Raw genomic sequence first — 20,194 nt, 5'->3', positions numbered from 1 at the left:
TCGCTGTGTGAGGGAAAGGTTTCGTAGGTCTTTCCTTCCTGCTGCTGTCAGACTTTATAACAAACACTGTTAGTCCTGAACACTCGCAATACTGACCTAACCTAATACTGATGTGCAATTCCGTCATATGTGCAATTGCTGTTGGAATCCATGTGCAATTCATGTGCAATTACTGTGAAATTCATGTGCAATCTAGGTGCCGTCATGACACATATTCATGTGCAATTACTGTTGTGATCACATGCAATGGTATTTATGTATTTATCTTATTATCTTATCTCATCTCATCTCATCTCATCTCATCATCTCATCTCATCTCATATCATCTTATCTTATCTTATCTTTTTTACCATTAAATTAGCTCTTACCTTCTCTAATCCTTCCCATATGGTCTAGCGGTTAGGATTCCTGGCTCTCATTCAGGTGGCCCGGGTTTAACTCCCGGTATGGGAATATCTGGTCTGTCCTTCTGGAATACTTGTAGCCACATTATGTACAAGACTCACTGTGGTTACGAGTACATTCAAGCTGGACGGAGGTGAAGAGAGGCATAGAAACTTGGCATCAATTTGGGCGCAGCATGCGGAAGTTTGTAATCAACCTTCAGCTTTTCTATGCATCTATAGACTAGCAGGTTGGTTGGTGTTTCTTTTTGGAGCATTTCTAGACAAAGTGGGTCAGCGGTAGAGCGCATACTTTGCTTCATTTGGGATCAGTCATGTTTTCCAGCAATTTTTGACTGGACAAGCATATCTTGATTTTTTTTATTGGTCTCAAGCTTTCACTGTAATTTTCCAAAGATGCAGTATTGTGGTGGCCAGGTGGTCAAGCTGATGGGCAAAAAATCCATTGGCATTGCTTCATATTTCTTAGAACCCTGCTGGAAACATACCTTTCTCTTCCCCCTGACCAGCAAAGGATGCCACCTGCTTAACAGTGCTTGATTTGTAAATATATAGGTACAGGAACACTTGTGGACTGGGTGATCAGGCCAAAAAAGTTACTGTAACACACAAAAAGTGACGCACATGTAAGTAAAGTAACAATGGGACAAACCTTTGTGTCACAACCAGTCAAATTGGAATAAACAAAAAAAAAATGAAGAATTGAATTGCCTATCTGGTCACTGTTTCTGTTGATTCTATTCTATCTGTTCTGTTTTTGTCCATTCTATCATTTTAAGGCATTGAAAAGGAAGGGGATGTAGCTCAGTGGTAGAGCGAATGCTTAGCTTGTATGAGGTCTTGTGTTCAATCCCCAGCATCTCCAGGTGACACTGTAGTCTTTGCTAATGGCCAGATTACACTGCAGTGAATTTTAGAGACCTTCACTGAAATATTTCAAATCAGCACATGTGGTGATTCAGTGCAAGCTCCCAGTCCCGCATTACCTTTGAACCTTGTAGCACTTATAAAATTCAAACAATTTTATTTCATCCATCCACACTACCTGCAGGAAGGTGAGACAAAGTGGCCCATTCAGGTGGCCTGGGTTCAACTCCTGGCATGGGAACATTGTGGTCAGCCTTTTGGAAGACTTGAATCCACAGTATGAATAAGACACGCTGTGGGTTGTTAAGAGAGACATTGAAAAATCCCATCCATTTAGGATGCAGCGTGCAATATGCAGTAATCAACCTTTAGCTGTTCCATGCAACGTAGCAGCGGTTGTACTTGAAAGCATCCCTTCACAGGGACTGGAACTTAAATCTAGCTCCTTAGAGCACTCAGCCAGATTTTCTGGGGCGGGACAACACAAACTCAGAGCTGCTTGATAGTGCTTCCTACCCCATTAAAAAAAAACTGTATTAAAAATCAAGACCTGGCTCTATTTGGCTGAACCAAAAGAAAGATACAAATCCCGAGCTATGTGCTTCTCTCCATGACATGCAGAACCAAGCACATTTAGATATTAAAAATGCTTGCTTAAAAGCTGGTGACCCAACTATGCACTGTTCTTTAACCTCTCAAACATCAATGAGGCTTATGTTACAATTCAATCTGTTACACTTGATCTTTATATTTCTCATATGGTCTAGGGGTTAGAATTTCTAGTTCTCGCCGAGGCAGCCTGGGCAACATTCCCAACTTCCAGTATGGGTATGTCTCGCCAAACCTGAGCTTAGAATGTTTAGTAAAACATGCTGTCTCCATGAATTCATGGAGAGTTAAATCTGGTAATGTAATTGCGCTAGTTTCAGAAAATAATGTGGATAATTTCCACTTTCTTAAACACAGTTCAAATGTGTATTGTTGTTGTGGCCGAGAGGTTAAGGCGATGGACTTGAAATCCATTTGGGTTTCCCCGCGCAGGTTCGAGTCCTGTCAGCAACGTGTGTTTAGCAGCACAGATTTTGAGGTTCTATTCTATAAACCAGCATGTTTGCTTATGTTTAATTTCGGAGCCTTTCTTTCAGAACGAGGGCATTTATGAAATCCTTGTTTCAATCCCCTGCATCTCCATTCAATATGTTGATGGCACAAAGTGAAAAGTGTTGACTCCAGGTCTCGCTTGGACAATAATCATGACAGACAAGAGATGGTTATGTAGCTCAGTGTTAGAGCACAATCTTTCGTAGCAAGATCCTAGTTCCACATTCCTTTAAAATTAGATTTCATATTTTGAAGCGATTTGAGTCTATTAGACGTATACAGCCCCATGGGCATTACGCACTGGCCTCTTGAACCAGGGATTGTGGGTTTGAGTCCCATGATCATAACCATTCAGCAGAGTGGCGCAGCGGAAGCGTGCTGGGCCCATAACCCAGAGGTCAATGGATCGAAACCATCCTCTGCTAGAATGTTTTTACTTGCATTATTGCCATTGTCAATCCAAATTAACATAGCTAGTCAGTAATGTGTTGGATGATGGAAGCCGATCTTCAGCGCAAGCTCCCAGTTCCACATTTGCTTTGAATCTAGCAGCACATTTCTTTTATCCATCCTACATTGTTATTTCTTTTTTGGGGAAAAGGATAGCTGAGTAGTGAAAGAAGATGTAGGTCAAAAAAGACCCATGATTAGACATTTTGAAGCAATTTGAGTCTATTATGGGTACATAACCCCATAAGCAATATGCACAGGATACTAGCCTCCAAAATCCGGGATTGTGGATTTCAGGTCCATGGTCTAATAGGCTGAGCCACAAGGAAAATACTAATCACTAGACTTGTTGCACGTGGAATGGGCTTATATCTATTACATACAGAAATGTTCCTTAACTCTCAAGCATCAATGAGGCCTTCTTTATACGCCATAAGGCGCTGGTACAGCTAGCAGCCCGGTGTAAACGCTCTCTCTTTTTTCTCACACTTATTGTGCTTCATCTCCTATATTTTGTAAATATAGTTAGTACATTTTTTCTATTTTACTGTACGATAGGGACACGCGCTGGAATCGTTTTTAATTCAACTGTTTTTGACTTTTTTCGGCTGGATTTGAGCGTTTTTCGTCGTGTTGTTGTGATGTGAGCTAGCTCCGAGCTAGCCCCCCCGCGCCCTCCGGCCGCCGCCAAAGTACGGCGTGTTGTCGGTACACGCTTATATACACGTTTATATGAAAGAGGAACTTCATGAACGATCGGGACACGCACTGGAATCGCTTTAAAAAAACTTGTTTTGACTTTATTCGGCTGGATTGAGTGTTTTCGTCGTGTCGTGGCGATGTGTCTTGGCTCTGAGTCCCCCGGCTCCGGCCCCGCCCCCCGGCCGGCGCCGTACCGCGTTTACACAAAGGAGGAACTAATGAAACTGCGGAGAACAGTCGTCTTACCCGGAGATCGTCACGTTATCCCGGCGGACATCCTAAGGAAAACGCAACGAAGCAGACAGGCTGGACGTAAACTCAGAGAGAAGAGAGGGACAAACAGGAAGTCGGTTCCCGCCGTAGTCATGGGTAACGTGAGGTCCCTTCAAAATAAAATGACGGAAATAGCGAGCCTCATGCGGTCCCAGAGGATTTACAGTTTGTGAGAGCACGGGATTGTGTGTCTGACACTCGGACCTGCAGTGTGGGGGCGCCCCAGGGCACTGTCCTCGCGCCCTTTCTCTTCACCCTTTACACTGCAGACTTCAGACATGACACGGACAGCTGTGTCCTGCAGAAGTTCTCTGATGACTCTGCCATCATCGGACTCATCACGGACGAAGATGACGCAGAGTACAGAGGACTGGCGCAGGACTTTGTGGACTGGTGTCAGCGGAACCACCTCATCAAAGCGGGGAAGACCAAGGAAATGGTGGTGGATTTCCGCAGACGCCACCCCACTGCCCCCTTACCAGTGAACATCCAGGGACGGGACATTGAGAGAATGGACTCATACAAGTACCTGGGTGTTGATTTGAACCACAAACTGGACTGGACTCATAACACAGACGCACTGTACAGGAAGAGACAGAGTCGGCTCTACCTCCTGAGGAGACTCAGGTCTTTTGGAGTGACAGGGCCACTCCTGAAGACCTTCTACGACTCTGTGGTGGCATCAGCCCTCCTGTACGGTGTGGCCTGCTGGAGCAGCAGCATCACAGAGAGGGAGAGGAAGAGGCTGGACAAAGTCATCGAGAAGTCCAGCTCCGTCCTGGGCTGTGCTCTGGACTCGGTGCAGGAGGTGGGGGACATGAGGGTCCTGGCTAGATTCACATCTATGCTGGACCATGAGTGTCATCCCCTGCAGGACACTATGTCCGCTCTGGAGAGCAGCTTCAGTGAGAGACTAATCCACCCTCGCTGTGTGAGGGAAAGGTTTCGTAGGTCTTTCCTTCCTGCTGCTGTCAGACTTTATAACAAACACTGTTAGTCCTGAACACTCGCAATACTGACCTAACCTAATACTGATGTGCAATTCCGTCATATGTGCAATTGCTGTTGGAATCCATGTGCAATTCATGTGCAATTACTGTGAAATTCATGTGCAATCTATGTGCCTTCATGACACATATTCATGTGCAATTACTGTTGTGATCACATGCAATAGTATTTATGTATTTATCTTATTATCTTATCTTATCTTATCTCATCTCATCTCATCTCATCTTATCTTATCTTTTTTACCATTAAATTAGCTCTTACCTTCTCAAATCCTTCCCATATGGTCTAGCGGTTAGGATTCCTGGCTCTCATTCAGGTGGCCCGGGTTCAACTCCAGGTATGGGAATATCTGGTCTGTCCTTCTGGAATACTTGTAGCCACATTATGTACAAGACTCACCGTGGTTACGAGTACATTCAAGCTGGACGGAGGTGAAGAGAGGCATAGAAACTTGGCATCAATTTGGGCGCAGCATGCGGAAATTTGTAATCAACCTTCAGCTTTTCTATGCATCTATAGACTAGCAGGTTGGTTGGTGTCCCTCTAATTGCAATAAGAAATGAAGAAAAACTCTGGATTCAGAGCGCTAACCGCTATACCGTTGAACCACACCTTTCTACAGGATGTCCTGTTTTGAAAATAAGTATGACATTTGATCATTGGGCTATATCAAAGAGAGCAGCATTGAAGTAGGCAAACTTCTGCTTCATGGTTTCATTGTGTGGTGGTCATCACATCTGCCATACACGCAGAAGGTCTTGGGTACAACATTCAGCGAAACCAAACATGTTACCAAACATGTTCATGCTAACAATGTTCCAACGAAAGCATGCTGTTTATGTTTTATAGATCCTTTCCAGGCCATTTATGTCCTGATCTCGCAAAATATCCAATAGACCCAGCATTCCTATTCATTGTATTTTTGAGCAAAGACTAACATTCAGGTACACCTGCCGAAACCCGGGATTGAACCAGGAATAACGTAGTGAGAAAATGAACTAGTTCTGTGTGTCCTTTTTTCTTTTCTTTTGATTAAACATAAAACAATACAGGACACGACCAGGGAGCAAAAATCGTAATTAAAAGAACTTAATAGTTACATAAAACATAACATAACATAAAATAAAAACAAAATCACCTTTAAATGAAAATAGGGGGCCTACTTGGTCCAAGTCAATCAAATTAGTGCTTATCCAAATTAAGCCTGAATGTCACTGTTTTCCATTCATCCAATGTCTAATGTCTGTTACTATGTCAGTCAAGTCTTTGATCGTTGGCGTGGTTGGTGTCGAGCATTTCTTTGTGATGGCCTTTTTCTCTACAGCCAAAAGTATGTTCCAAGGGTATCCATTTATTGTGTCCATGGCAGGAGTGTTGAGGCCCAAGTACATAGTTTTAAATTTGAGTGGGATGGCAAAGTCAAAAACAGTCTGCAGTGCCCTGTGAATTTCAGTCCATTATTTTTGAGCAACAGCACAGCCCCAAAACACCTGATAGTGGTTTGCCTGCTGGGTTCTCCAGCAGTTAGCATTTCCTTGTGAATAATGGGCACTTTGACATGGTGTGGTGAAAAAAACATATTTTTCCCCTTCAGGCATGTGATTTTGTGGTCTTCCTTAGGGCTGTTCCTACATTTCCACACTCTTGGTCAGACAAAACCAGGTTAACTTCTCGTTCCCATTGGTTTAGAATATACTTAGCAGAACGTTGTCCAGATTACCAATGCATTGAGATCATTTAGAAATGATTCCCCTCGCAAGTTCTGATTGATTGGTTTCAACAAAGATTACTGTCAGAGGATTATAGTGGTCATTTCTTTGTTTCATTTCTTGCTTATAATAAGTTCTATAAAAGTCCTGTCTCTCCAAGTCAAAGGATTCCATCAACACATCAATGCTTTTCATTTGATTTTCTTTTGCAATGCGGTGAAACGTTTACGCCTTTTGTAATGCAGGCGTTGAATCATAAGCTTGGTCATAAGAAAACCAGCTCCAGATTTTAACAGCTTTGTTTAGTTTGTATGCTTTGGTTGGCTCCTTTCAGGGGGTAAGCACAGATTTTATCCAAAGATTCTTCTTGTTTCTGCACTTTTTCGAAAGAGTAGCGCTGCTCTCGGGGCACACAAGGTTCCACCGAGATTTGAACTCGGATCGCTGGATTCAGAGTCCAGAGTGCTAACCATTACACCATGGAACCGCAGACTCCTCCTTGGAGTCTTTACATCAATAATCCCTTGCCAAAAAAATGAGAAACAAGGGAGTGCAAACAGTGCAAATAATCTTGATGTGCAGCAATACTTTTCCCTCTCTTAATGCAAAGTGTAGCAGCAGTAAACTTGAGGGAGAAAGGTATGGGTTTGAGGGCTCTTCTTGTGGGCTTTTCTGTCCTTGTAAATATTTTTCATAGACAAAAGAGTAGGCATTTCCTGTTTACTAAACAGGCCCTTTGACCAAGGATGCCGCAGCGCCATAATGATTTCCTGGTTTCCTTACATAATTAGATACAGTGGTTACTTCTGGGATTGTATTTCTTGCTTGCTCTGGCAAGGTGAGCAGTCGTCCGTGAGTGGGCTCCAACCACCAACCTTTCGGTTAACAGCCGAACGCGCTAGCCGATTGCGCCACAGACACGAGAATCTAGGCATATCCATAAAAGACTTGTCCCTCTAATTGCAATAAGAAATGAAGAAAAACTCTGGATTCAGAGCGCTAACCGCTATACCGTTGAACCACACCTTTCTACAGGATGTCCTGTTTTGAAAATAAGTATGACATTTGATCATTGGGCTATATCAAAGAGAGCAGCATTGAAGTAGGCAAACTTCTGCTTCATGGTTTCATTGTGTGGTGGTCATCACATCTGCCATACACGCAGAAGGTCTTGGGTACAACATTCAGCGAAACCAAACATGTTACCAAACATGTTCATGCTAACAATGTTCCAACGAAAGCATGCTGTTTATGTTTTATAGATCCTTTCCAGGCCATTTATGTCCTGATCTCGCAAAATATCCAATAGACCCAGCATTCCTATTCATTGTATTTTTGAGCAAAGACTAACATTCAGGTACACCTGCCGAAACCCGGGATTGAACCAGGAATAACGTAGTGAGAAAATGAACTAGTTCTGTGTGTCCTTTTTTCTTTTCTTTTGATTAAACATAAAACAATACAGGACACGACCAGGGAGCAAAAATCGTAATTAAAAGAACTTAATAGTTACATAAAACATAACATAACATAAAATAAAAACAAAATCACCTTTAAATGAAAATAGGGGGCCTACTTGGTCCAAGTCAATCAAATTAGTGCTTATCCAAATTAAGCCTGAATGTCACTGTTTTCCATTCATCCAATGTCTAATGTCTGTTACTATGTCAGTCAAGTCTTTGATCGTTGGCGTGGTTGGTGTCGAGCATTTCTTTGTGATGGCCTTTTTCTCTACAGCCAAAAGTATGTTCCAAGGGTATCCATTTATTGTGTCCATGGCAGGAGTGTTGAGGCCCAAGTACATAGTTTTAAATTTGAGTGGGATGGCAAAGTCAAAAACAGTCTGCAGTGCCCTGTGAATTTCAGTCCATTATTTTTGAGCAACAGCACAGCCCCAAAACACCTGATAGTGGTTTGCCTGCTGGGTTCTCCAGCAGTTAGCATTTCCTTGTGAATAATGGGCACTTTGACATGGTGTGGTGAAAAAAACATATTTTTCCCCTTCAGGCATGTGATTTTGTGGTCTTCCTTAGGGCTGTTCCTACATTTCCACACTCTTGGTCAGACAAAACCAGGTTAACTTCTCGTTCCCATTGGTTTAGAATATACTTAGCAGAACGTTGTCCAGATTACCAATGCATTGAGATCATTTAGAAATGATTCCCCTCGCAAGTTCTGATTGATTGGTTTCAACAAAGATTACTGTCAGAGGATTATAGTGGTCATTTCTTTGTTTCATTTCTTGCTTATAATAAGTTCTATAAAAGTCCTGTCTCTCCAAGTCAAAGGATTCCATCAACACATCAATGCTTTTCATTTGATTTTCTTTTGCAATGCGGTGAAACGTTTACGCCTTTTGTAATGCAGGCGTTGAATCATAAGCTTGGTCATAAGAAAACCAGCTCCAGATTTTAACAGCTTTGTTTATTTTGTATGCTTTGGTTGGCTCCTTTCAGGGGGTAAGCACAGATTTTACCCAAAGATTCTTCTGGTTTCTGCACTTTTTCAAAAGAATAACGCTGCTCTCGGGGCACTCAAGGTTCCACTGAGATTTGAACTCGGATCGCTGGATTCAGAGTCCAGAGTGCTAACCATTACACCATGGAACCGCAGAATCAACTTTGGAAGGATAACGGTCATCCAAAGCTACAAGTCTTTACATCAATCATCCCTTGCCAAAAAAATGAGAAACAAGGAGTGCAAACAGTGCAAATAATCTTGATGTGCAGCAATACTTTTCCCTCTCTTATTGCAAAGTGTAGCAGCAGTAAACTTGAGGGAGAAAGGTATGGGTTTGAGGGCTCTTCTTGAAGGCTTTTCTGTCCTTGTAAATATTTTTGATAGACAAAAGAGTAGGCATTTCCTGTTTACTAAACAGGCCCTTTGACCAAGGAAGCCGCAGCGCCATAATGATTTCCTGGTTTCCTTACATAATTAGATACAGTGGTTACTTCTGGGATTGCATTTCTTGCTTGCTCTGGCAAGGTGAGCAGTCGTCCCTGGGTGGGCTCGAGCCACCAACCTTTCGGTTAACAGCCGAACGCGCTAACCGATTGCGCCACAGAGACGAGAAACTAAGCATATCCATAAAAGACTTGTCCCTCTAATTGCAATAAGAAATGAAGAAAAACTCTGGATTCAGAGCGCTAACCGCTATACCGTTGAACCACACCTTTCTACAGGATATCCTGTTTTGAAAATAAGTATGACATTTGATCATTGGGCTATATCAAAGAGAGCAGCATTGAAGTAGGCAAACTTCTGCTTCATGGTTTCATTGTGTGGTGGTCATCACATATGCCCTACACGCAGAAGGTCTTGGGTACAACATTCAGCGAAACCAAACATGTTACCAAACATGTTCATGCTAACAATGTTCCAACGAAAGCATGCTGTTTATGTTTTATAGATCCTTTCCAGGCCATTTATGTCCTGATCTCGCAAAATATCCAATAGACCCAGCATTCCTATTCATTGTATTTTTGAGCAAAGACTAACATTCAGGTACACATGCCGAAACCCGGGATTGAACCAGGAATAACGTAGCGAGAAAATGAACTAGTTCTGTGTGTCCTTTTTTCTTTTCTTTTGATTAAACATAAAACAATACAGGACACGACCAGGGAGCAAAAATTGTAATTAAAAGAACTTAATAGTTACATAAAACATAACATAACATAACATAACATAACATAACATAACATAACATAACATAACATAACATAAAATAAAAACAAAATCACCTTTAAATGAAAATAGGGGCCTACTTGGTCCAAGTCAATAAAATTAGTGCTTATCCAAATTAAGCCTGAATGTCACTGTTTTCCATTCATCCAATGTCTAATGTCTGTCACTATGTCAGTCAAGTCTTTGATCGTTGGCGTGGTTGGTGTCGAGCATTTCTTTGTGATGGCCTTTTTCTCTACAGCCAAAAGTATGTTCCAAGGGTATCCATTTATTGTGTCCATGGCAGGAGTGTTGAGGCCCAAGTACATAGTTTTAAATTTGAGTGGGATGGCAAAGTCAAAAACAGTCTGCAGTGCCCTGTGAATTTCAGTCCATTATTTTTGAGCAACAGCACAGCCCCAAAACACCTGATAGTGGTTTGCCTGCTGGGTTCTCCAGCAGTTAGCATTTCCTTGTGAATAATGGGCACTTTGACATGGTGTGGTGAAAAAAACATATTTTTCCCCTTCAGGCATGTGATTTTGTGGTCTTCCTCAGGGCTGTTCCTACATTTCCACACTCTTGGTCAGACAAAACCAGGTTAACCCTTTAGGCGCCAGAGATTATGGATGAAATAAATGTATAAATAAAAAACTTCCTGAGATACAGAGAACTGAAGCCGGGGCACAGCTCTGGGTCGGCAGTGCCCCTGGAGGCCCGTAGAAGCTCCACACTCCAGTTGATTCTTGGATAAAAGTGCACCCAGCCGGTCTCGAACTCGCGTGAGGCGGAGCAGGGTTCACACACCCCGCACACGGCCAGACTTTGCCCGGCCAGGGAGCACCTTCTGCGGGTCGGATTTTCCGGGTCGGAGCCCCTGGAGCCTGGAGCCCTCACTGGGCCCCGAACTCGGCTGCCGGAGGCAGTGCAGTGCCTCATGGATAAAAGGGCACCCAGCCGGTCTCGAACTCGCGTGAGGCGGAGCAGGGATCATCCACCCCGCACACGGCCAGACTTTGCCCGGCCAGGGAGCACCTTCTGCGGGTCGGAGGCTCCGGGTCGGAGCCCCTGGAGCCTGGAGCCCTCACCGGGCCCCGAACTCGGCTGCCGGAGGCAGTGCAGTGCCTCATGGATAAAAGGGCACCCAGCCGGTCTCGAACTCGCGTGAGGCGGAGCAGGGATCATCCACCCCGCACACGGCCAGACTTTGCCCGGGGAAGGGCCACACTGGCTGGGCATGGCCCCCACTGAGCACCCCCTGGAACCCCTGGAGCCCCCGGAGCACCTCCAGAGCCACCCCCCACTCCTCCAGACTCTGCCCGGGGAAGGGCCACTCTGGCTGGGCATGGCCTCCACTGAGCACCCCCTGGAGCCCCCGGAGCACCTCCAGAGCCACCCCCCACTCTCCCCAGACTATGCCCGGGGAAGGGCCACTCTGGCTGGGCATGGCCTCCGCCGAGCACCCCCTGGAACCCCTGGAGCTCCTCCAGAGCCACCCCCCACTCCTCCAGACTCACCCCGGGGAAGGGCCACTCTGGCTGGGCATGGCCTCCACTGAGCACCCCCTGGAGCCCCCGGAGCACCTCCAGAGCCACCCCCCACTCCTCCAGACTCTGCCCGGGGAAGGGACACTCTGGCTGGGCATGGCCTCCACTGAGCACCCCCTGGAGCCCCCGGAGCACCTCCAGAGCCACCCCCCACTCTCCCCAGACTATGCCCGGGGAAGGGCCACTCTGGCTGGGCATGGCCTCCGCCGAGCACCCCCTGGAGCCCCCGGAGCACCTCCAGAGCCACCCCCCACTCCTCCAGACTCTGCCCGGGGAAGGGACACTCTGGCTGGGCATGGCCTCCACTGAGCACCCCCTGGAGCCCCCGGAGCACCTCCAGAGCCACCCCCCACTCTCCCCAGACTATGCCCGGGGAAGGGCCACTCTGGCTGCGCATGGCCTCCACTGAGCACCCCCTGGAGCCCCCGGAGACCCTCCAGAGCCACCCCCCACTCTCCCCAGACTCACCCCGGGGAAGGTCCACTCTGGCTGGGCATGGCCTCCGCCGAGCACCCCCTGGAGCCCCCGGAGCACCCCCAGGGCCACCCCCCCACTCCACCAGACTCAGCCCCGACCCGGGCACACTCTTCCCCGGGTCCTGGGCTCCGGGACTCCGGGGATGACAACCGGGGACCAGGCTCTCCCTCCGAACCCGGGGACCCACCCTTAAGCACCCCCTCGCGGGCTAAACCCCTTAGGGGCAGCCGCCTGGAAGCCCGTGCCCTTGGTACTCTGACATGGAAGCCCGTGCCCTTTGTACTCTTAACCACACTTTGAAATTTTTCGAGTATAGTGTACTATTTCGGTTTTTACTCTAAGTCCCTCAGGGGCATATGGTGCTATACTCTGATGGTCAGATCACCTCCAGGCCCCAGGGGAGTGCTTTTCTGGGGTCAAACAGTGCACTGATGATGGGGGATTATTTCATTTTGCTCATTTTGGTGTTTTTTCACATTTTAACCCATTTTCACCCATTTTGCTCACCCCGCACTCTGCCGCATATGAGGCCGGGGAAGGGCCACTCTGGCTGGGCATGGCCTCCGCTGAGCACCCCCTGGAGCCCCTGGAGCCCCCGGAGACCCTCCAGAGCCACCTTCCACTCCTCCAGACTCACCCCGGGGAAAGGACACTCTGGCTGGGCATGGCCTCCGCCGAGCAGCCCCTGGAGCCCCCGGAGACCCTCAAGAGCCACCCCCCACTCTCCCCAGACTCACCCCGGGGAAGGTCCACTCTGGCTGGGCATGGCCTCCGCCGAGCACCCCCTGGAGCCCCCGGAGCACCCCCAGAGCCACCCCCCCACTCTCCCCAGACTCTGCCCGGGGAAGGGCCACTCTGGCTGGGCATGGCCTCCACCAAGCACCCCCTGGAGCCCCCCGGAGCACCTCCAGAGCCACCCCCCACTCCTCCAGACTCACCCCGGGGAAGAGACACTCTGGCTGGGCATGGCCTCCACTGAGCACCCCCTGGAGCCCCCCCTGGAGCCCCCGGAGCACCTCCAGAGCCACCCCCCACTCTCCCCAGACTATGCCCGGGGAAGGGCCACTCTGGCTGGGCATGGCCTCCGCCGAGCACCCCCTGGAGCCCCCGGAGCACCTCCAGAGCCACCCCCCACTCCTCCAGACTCTGCCCGGGGAAGGGACACTCTGGCTGGGCATGGCCTCCACTGAGCACCCCCTGGAGCCCCCGGAGCACCTCCAGAGCCACCCCCCACTCTCCCCAGACTATGCCCGGGGAAGGGCCACTCTGGCTGGGCATGGCCTCCACTGAGCACCCCCTGGAGCCCCCGGAGCACCTCCAGAGCCACCCCCCACTCTCCCCAGACTATGCCCGGGGAAGGGCCACTCTAGCTGGGCATGGCCTCCGCCGAGCACCCCCTGGAACCCCTGGAGCTCCTCCAGAGCCACCCCCCACTCCTCCAGACTCACCCCGGGGAAGGGCCACTCTGGCTGGGCATGGCCTCCACTGAGCACCCCCTGGAGCCCCCGGAGCACCTCCAGAGCCACCCCCCACTCTCCCCAGACTATGCCCGGGGAAGGGCCACTCTGGCTGGACATGGCCTCCGCCGAGCACCCCCTGGAACCCCTCCAGAGCCACCCCCCACTCCTCCAGACTTTGCCCGGGGAAGGGCCACTCTGGCTGGGCATGGCCCCCACTGAGCACCCCCTGGAACCCCTGGAGCCCCCGGAGCACCTCCAGAGCCACCCCCCACTCCTCCAGACTCTGCCCGGGGAAGGGACACTCTGGCTGGGCATGGCCTCCACTGAGCACCCCCTGGAGCCCCCGGAGCACCTCCAGAGCCACCCCCCACTCTCCCCAGACTATGCCCGGGGAAGGGCCACTCTGGCTGGGCATGGCCTCCGCCGAGCACCCCCTGGAGCCCCCGGAGCACCTCCAGAGCCACCCCCCACTCCTCCAGACTCTGCCCGGGGAAGGGACACTCTGGCTGGGCATGGCCTCCACTGAGCACCCCCTGGAGCCCCGGGAGCACCTCCAGAGCCACCCCCCACTCTCCCCAGACTATGCCCGGGGAAGGGCCACTCTGGCTGGGCATGGCCTCCACTGAGCACCCCCTGGAGCCCCCGGAGACCCTCCAGAGCCACCCCCCACTCTCCCCAGACTCACCCCGGGGAAGGTCCACTCTGGCTGGGCATGGCCTCCGCCGAGCACCCCCTGGAGACCCCGGAGCACCCCCAGGGCCACCCCCCCACTCCACCAGACTCAGCCCCGACCCGGGCACACTCTTCCCCGGGTCCTGGGCTCCGGGACTCCGGGGATGACCACCGGGGACCAGGCTCTCCCTCCGAACCCGGGGACCCACCCTTAAGCACCCCCTCGCGGGCTAAACCCCTTAGGGGCAGCCGCCTGGAAGCCCGTGCCCTTGGTACTCTGACATGGAAGCCCGTGCCCTTGGTACTCTTAACCACACTTTGAAATTTTTCGAGTATAGTGTACTATTTCGGTTTTTACTCTAAGTCCCTCAGGGGCATATGGTGCTATACTATGATGGTCAGATCACCTCCAGGCCCCAGGGGAGTGCTTTTCTGGGGGCAAACAGTGCACTGATGATGGGGGATTATTTAATTTTGCTCATTTTGGTGTTTTTTCACATTTTAACCCATTTTCACCCCTTTTGCTCACAACTTCGTACTACGGCCCGGAAAAACGACAGAGTCGATGGGTATAGTGTACTATTGCCGAAAAATGACAGAGTCTTTTCGGGTATAGTGTACTATTTCGGTTTTTACTCTAAGTCCCTCAGGGGCATAGGGTGCTATACTATGATGGTCAGATCACCTCCAGGCCCCAGGGGAGTGCTTTTCTGGGGTCAAACAGTGCACTGATGATGGGGGATTATTTCATTTTGCTCATTTTGGTGTTTTTTCACATTTTAACCCATTTTCACCCCTTTTGCTCACAACTTCATACTACGGCCCGGGAAAACGACAGAGTCGATGGGCATAGTGTACTATTGCCGAAAAACGACAGAGTCCCTCGGGTATAGTGTACTATTGCCGAAAAACGACAGAGTCCCTCGGGTATAGTGTACTATTGCCGAAAAACGACAGAGTCCCTCGGGTATAGTGTACTATTGCCGAAAAACGACAGAGTCCCTCGGGTATAGTGTACTATTGCCGAAAAACGACAGAGTCCCTCGGGTATAGTGTACTATTGGCTGGAAGCTCGGTTTTTTTTTCTAAGTCCAGCAGGGGTATATGGTACTATATTCTGGTGGTCAGATCACCTCCAGGCCCCAGGGGAGTGCTTTTCTGGGGGCAAACTGTGCACTGATGATGGGGGATTATTTCATTTTGCTCATTTTGGTGTTTTTTCACATTTTAACCCATTTTCACCCCTTTTGCTCACATCTTCAAACTCGGGCCCTGATTACAAGTTCTGACCAAATGATGACAAACACGGTATTTATTATGTATTTTTTTCATTTTTTTTTATTTTTCCAACTTATACATCCATCATTGGTGCCAGGCAGGTTGTGGAGAAAGCAGTGAAGAAAGGAGAGAGCCATCACAGAAAAGATGTCCATCCAGGGTCAAGGTACCCTGCACTTTTACATATCCAAATGACAGCATTTAAAGTTTTTTAGCGTATGGTATCTCTCGTTGCATGGAACCGCACAGAGAGACGCCACACTGACGGCACCTGTACTTTGTTTGCCGCCTGCCTTTGGTACGAGAGCGGTCAGAGCACACGGCGCAGTCTGGACGTCCCTCTGCTTGACAAAGCCAATGACGCTCTGTGAGTCTCTGTGGCATTTCACCCTCCGGTCTTGAGCGCCTCTCTTGTTTTTTGGAGTGATCAGCCAGTAATGCATCAATAATGTTCTGAATGTAAACCTTTAAAGGTTTGTGTGGGCCTGGAGTGGATTTGGTGTATATGATGTGTGAGTTGACAATACTTATGCTTATAATGGCATTGAATATGCGATGATACCATTTCCGGGACCTGTGTGGAAAGAGGTATGTCTTCATCCTCTGGTCAGCAGTGTCCACTCCACCCATGTAGGCGTTGTACTGGTCGACACATACAGGTCTTTTGATGTCACGGAAGCCAGTGTCATCTGTCTTGGATCGGATCCTCCTCTGAACACAATCATTTCCATGGACTGTGGACAACATGGTGAGACGTTTAGTATCGTGCCAAGCACAAGCCAGGAGTTTTCCCTTTCTGCAAAAAACTGGGTCATCTCCTTTTTTCAGCTGTAAGACACTTTTACCAAGGCATTTTGGCATCCCCAACCTGGTAATCCTTACCGTCCCACACAGTCCAGTTTCCAAATCTGCTAATTCATTTGCAATTACAGGCGAGGTATAGTAACTGTCCATGTAAATCTCGTGTCCTTTGCCCGTAAAGGGAGAAACCAACTCACGGACAACTGCGTGTGTTGCACTGATGTTGCTTACATTATTTTTGTACTGTCCAGTGTGCATTGACCAGCGCAAAACATACCCTGAAAAGCTTTCACTCAGGGCATACACTCTATAGCCATATGTGTCAGGTTTATTCGGAGAGTAACATTTTAGTGAAGATCTCCCCTTAAAAGCTATTGTCATTTCATCTAAAGAAAGCTCCTTGATTGGACTGTAAACTGCTGCAAATTTGGGAATAATCAAATCTATTATTGGGCGGACTTTGAACAGTTTATCGTGCCCGGGCTCGCCTGTTCTCACATAATCATTATTGTTGACAAAATGAAAGAACGAAAGAATGATTTCAAATCTGTTTCTTGACATTACATTTCCAAATCCAGGCGTAAGCCAAAATGTTCCCCAGTAATCCTCGATTTCAGGTTTCTCAACAAGGCCCATGGAGAGATGCAAAGCGAAGAAAGCTTTCATTTCGGTGACTGATACATCATACCACTCAAGAAATCTTGAATGTGGCTTCAGAATCATAGGTGCCATACACTGATGTGCATATCTATTTGTCTCATCAGTAATGAAAGTCCAAAACTGATCGGTCAGAAAGAGTGACAGAATATCAAATGGATTAGCATCCGTCAGATCCATCTCTCCTGTGTAGCCAACTGGGTCTTCAAAAGGTTTGATCCATGCCTCAAATACCTCGACCTCTCTCAGCATGTCCCAGCTCTCATCCACCGGGCAAGTTTCACTGCAGCCACTGGTTCCACTGGTTCCTCGCCTCCGTCTGTCCTTTGCACCTGTCCGTTGTTTCGAAGTCCCTTCATCTCCACTTGGAAATCCATCGTCACTCTCGGGGAGATAATTTCCTTCAGAGTCAGAATCTGCTGTAAATTGCATGCCACGTGTACTTCCTCCAGCCATTTTTTTCCTTACCGGATCTGCCCTAGATCATACCTGGCTAATAAGAGGAAGTTGCACCGAACCGACCAATGACTTAAGTGATTCATTTTCTACTATTATTTCATAAATTTCCTTGTACGGTAAAGTCGCATTTCTGCGACTTTGGCGCTTAAAGGGTTAGTTTGTGTGAACTGTGAGTATACAGAATCAGATCCGTTATTACAGTAGCACAAATGACCGTACCTATACTTTGGTAAAAAAACACATCAAACTGCTGTCTCTTTTTAAAGGAGTTTGATGTGGTTGTTGTCACATCAAACTACTGCGTCCTTTAAAAGTCCACATCAAGCTAATGCTTCGTTTTAAAGTCTATTGCAATTGAGATGTCAGTCGAGAGCCGTAACAGCAGTAGTGCATCCAAGAAAGCTGTGTATTGAATGGATATAGAACCTTTAGTGAAGCAGGAGCCAACAGGCTATTCACATCCTTGTGTAGGGTCTCAAACTACAGGTATTCAGTTTACGATTAAGGAAGATTTCTTAGCAGAAACGAGACAAGACGGGGCACCGGGGTAAAACCCAAAAAGCTAAGATACGGTCCTTAATCGCGCTCGTTAAAAGGTCTGAAGGGTGTTTCACGATTCAGGGACTTACGCATAGTCTAATCAAACAAACAATAGTCAATAACTCTTTCGTGTAGTTTATTTATCAAAAGGGCAATCAAAAAGGGCACCGGAGCAGAAATGCGCACAGGTAAATCACAGGTGATGTTATATCAGATTTAACAGCAGATTTCATGCAGATAATGTTAAACCAGGGTTTTGCCTTTGATAATCAAACGTGTCTATGCTAATCTATATCAAAAAGAGGGAAAGTGAGAAGCTAAGGGAGGAGGAACAGCTGAGTTCTACCCAAATCACGCCACAAAAGAACCGCACACTGAAGTCGGCTTACGATTTTGTAGAACTCGGTCCGGCTGGTCCTTGTCCGCGGACGAGATCCGTGGCGAGGCAGCGGCGTGGAGCGGTGTGGCGGGCGAAGGCAGTGGCGTGCCGCGATATCCGTGACGCGGGGCGGCAGCGGTGGCGCGAGGCGGCGCGTGGAGCGGTGTGGCGGGCGAAGGCAGTGGCGTGCCGCGATGTCCGTGACGCGGGGCGGCAGCGGTGGCGCGAGGTGGCGCGTGGCGATGTCCGGGAGTTCCTTAGCGGTAGAACGCTTTAGCTGCGTGTTAGCTCCTCACGCGGCCTTTACGCAGATGAGAACGTAGCGCTGATCCACGTACACGGGGTAGATTACTTCAAAAATAGTAGAAGCGAAGTAGAAAAGAAAGTCTCTGTCCGGTTTAGCGCTTAAGCTTAGTTCCAGGTGTTTCCAGGTGTTTTCAGAGTTCAGGGGGGCGACGAGGCTGGCCTAGTCTTGTCGACCCACGTGGCGGACGCTTTGTTGAGACAAAGGAAAAGTAAACAGGCTCGTCCGTGGAGACGGCTTCAAAGAGATAGACAAAGGCTTGAACAAAAAAAAAGGAAGAAGAGAGCAAGAAGAGAAGAGAGGAGAAGAGAGCGTTCCAAGCTCGGAGCGTCTTTTTGTCACCTAGCGCCGCAGGGCACGCTGGGAGCGAAAGGGGCGGGCGCTACTGCGACGACACGTTAAACACTTTTGGCAGTTTGTGCACATTATTCCTTGAGGTAGATACATTTTACATCTTCTTTCACCTGTGATGGGCACTCGAGTTAAAGCATTGGGAATATAAAACCTTAAACAGTGGAAAAATACGTAACACAAGGTGAAACATGAGGTGTACGGAGTTGATTCGGACAAACATTCATGGCATAATCACATAAAACATAGTTTTCATCGGGGCGTCCTCCTGTAAGACTGTGGGGGAGAAGGTCTGTTATCGCCAAAGTCACAGCGGCTCCCTGCGGTGAGGGAGAGAGGGAGAAAGAAAACCCCCCAATGTTCAAAGAGAGTTTTTCTGTTATCTGGCCGTGGAATATCCATCTCCATTCCCCTACACTTGCAATGAGGTCAAATATAGGACAAACCCATTGTCAGGAGTGGGATTAGAACCCATTCCTCCACTTGTAGACCAAATTTGCTTACGCTTAGGTAGGAGTTTACCTTGACCCTGACACCTTGGACATTTCAGCGATGCTGACATTGAGCTCCCTTATCTCGAAGATAACGTTCCAAAAATCAGTACAAAGTAAATGCTTTGGCAACCTTACACTAGATGAAGTCTTTCCAATTATGTACAGTCCATATAAAGAGATGACTTTAACAGGTGATGAGAATTGAGTGAAATAGTTCAAATCTCATTGTTACAGAGGGTTTAATTCTTCTTCTTTCGGTTCCAACAGAAGAAAATTTATGACCAAGATTTCACCGGTTGTAATGGCGAGCAGTCCATAAAGCTTAAAATCAACTCCGCCCAACGTGGGGCTCGAACCCACAACCCTGAGATTAAGAGTCTCATGCTCTACCGACTGAGCTAGCCAGGCTGGCTGCCCAAAAGGCAAAAAAAGGTCATAATGAAAACCCAGAATTTTTCAGTACTAAGTGGTAAATTAATCTGTCACTTTAATTTCTCAGTGAGTGGTCACAATTACAGTATAAGACATATGATACAGTTCACTCTGAATGTACTCAATGCTTTGACAGTACAGCATCTACGTAGTAGATTGGCCA

At 48.0% G+C, this 20,194-nt stretch overlaps 6 non-coding genes across 6 annotated transcripts; 3 read left to right on the top strand and 3 right to left on the bottom strand.

Moving 5' to 3' along the window:
* The first annotated feature begins 381 nt into the window (after positions 1-381).
* Positions 382-453, top strand: trnae-cuc (transfer RNA glutamic acid (anticodon CUC)). Its single transcript has one exon. It is a non-coding gene; the product is annotated as a tRNA-Glu (tRNA).
* Positions 454-2,251: 1,798 nt separating this feature from the next.
* trnas-uga (transfer RNA serine (anticodon UGA)) lies at positions 2,252-2,333 on the top strand. Its single transcript has one exon. It is a non-coding gene; the product is annotated as a tRNA-Ser (tRNA).
* Positions 2,334-5,079: 2,746 nt separating this feature from the next.
* trnae-cuc (transfer RNA glutamic acid (anticodon CUC)) lies at positions 5,080-5,151 on the top strand. The gene has a single exon. It is a non-coding gene; the product is annotated as a tRNA-Glu (tRNA).
* A 1,778-nt stretch (positions 5,152-6,929) lies between these two features.
* trnaq-cug (transfer RNA glutamine (anticodon CUG)) lies at positions 6,930-7,001 on the bottom strand. The gene has a single exon. It is a non-coding gene; the product is annotated as a tRNA-Gln (tRNA).
* A 2,050-nt stretch (positions 7,002-9,051) lies between these two features.
* Positions 9,052-9,123, bottom strand: trnaq-cug (transfer RNA glutamine (anticodon CUG)). Its single transcript has one exon. It is a non-coding gene; the product is annotated as a tRNA-Gln (tRNA).
* A 10,811-nt stretch (positions 9,124-19,934) lies between these two features.
* On the bottom strand, positions 19,935-20,007 carry trnak-cuu (transfer RNA lysine (anticodon CUU)). The gene has a single exon. It is a non-coding gene; the product is annotated as a tRNA-Lys (tRNA).
* Between the last annotated feature and the right edge of the window lie 187 nt (positions 20,008-20,194).

Source organism: Eucyclogobius newberryi, unplaced genomic scaffold (genome assembly GCF_026437365.1).
Source record: "Eucyclogobius newberryi isolate DKJ021-1_F unplaced genomic scaffold, fEucNew1.0.hap1 SCAF_182, whole genome shotgun sequence".
In the NCBI taxonomy this organism is placed as follows: Eukaryota; Metazoa; Chordata; class Actinopteri; order Gobiiformes; family Gobiidae; genus Eucyclogobius; species Eucyclogobius newberryi.
This window is presented reverse-complemented; position numbering and strand designations above follow the sequence as displayed.